The sequence below is a fragment of the Calidris pugnax genome, unplaced genomic scaffold (genome assembly GCF_001431845.1).
Source record: "Calidris pugnax isolate Ruff unplaced genomic scaffold, ASM143184v1 scaffold76, whole genome shotgun sequence".
Classification (NCBI taxonomy): domain Eukaryota; kingdom Metazoa; phylum Chordata; class Aves; order Charadriiformes; family Scolopacidae; genus Calidris; species Calidris pugnax.
Window position 1 is genome coordinate 1,866,884 of NW_015090827.1, and position 1,091 is coordinate 1,867,974.

General features: G+C 52.8%; 1 long non-coding RNA gene across 1 annotated transcript in view; it reads right to left on the minus strand.

The window, feature by feature from the left end:
- LOC106886986 overlaps nt 1-1,091 on the minus strand; it is a 32,213-nt gene that overhangs the window by 30,240 nt on the left and 882 nt on the right. The window lies entirely within an intron of this gene.

Consider the following 1,091-nt stretch of genomic DNA (forward strand, 5'->3'; position numbering starts at 1 on the left):
CGGGGGGGAAAAAGCTGGGGGAGGTGTGTGTGTGGGGGGGTTGTAGAAAAAGAAAAGAAAACAATAAATATTGACAAGCAGCGTGACTCCTTGCAGCCGAGTCATTAACATCGACCAATCACCGGGAGCTCCACACCGAGAGATTTGCCTAATTAAATTGGGGGAAATGAGCGGTGTGAGGCTGGATGGAGTCAACTGGCCTGATGACAGAAAGGGGGGGGGGGGTCCCCAGCGCTCCCCTCCCGCCGGCTCCTATCGAGGGCTCTCCCCCCCCCCCCGCGTTGTACCGCTGTTTCCCGCACCCGCAAACCGCTGCCTTGTCCTTGACCCACCGCAGTGGGTCCATCCCTCGGGCTGGACCCAGGGATGCTCGTCCGGCTCCTCTCGCTGCCTGTGGAAGGAGCAGCTCCTCCAGGCTCTCCCTGCCTTTTCTTTTTCTCCTTTATTTTATTTTTTGTGTGTGTTTCCCGGTGTCTGACACCGGTGCCTCATCCCCCTGGCTGAGGTGGGTACGATTTCAACCCCATCTCCTCTCCTGCCCCACTTTCTCTCCCCCCCACCCCGTCGCCGGATATAGCGCCCATTATGCGGCAGGAATTATTTCGAAATAAGAAAGCAACGTGTTGCAAACGCTCCCCGGTCCGTTTTTCTGACACCTTTTGTTATGCACAGAGAAAATGCTAGTATGTGCACCTGCGAAAAAAAAAACAAAACAAAACCAACAACCAAACCCCAAACCCAACCGCCTTCACGATGTTAACAGCAAGCTGGAGGGTATAAAGCAATAAAACTGCCAAATGTACCTGTTCCTACTGAGCGTATTACCTCCACCTATGAATAAAGAGTCCCACTAGGAATTCTTTCCCTTCTCTTCCCCTTTCCCTATATTTTTATTCATTGTAGGTTTGTAAACGCCCGGATCGGGTTACCCATTCGCGTGTTAAAGTGGGACTCTTGTTAAAAAAGCAGGAGAACAAGGCAAGACACTTACAACCGCATTCAGAGTTACTGAACCGACTCCGAGGGCTCGAGGAGTGAAACAAGGATGAGAGGGTGGGGAAGGGGGGCACAAAACAGCCCAATCGCCCCGG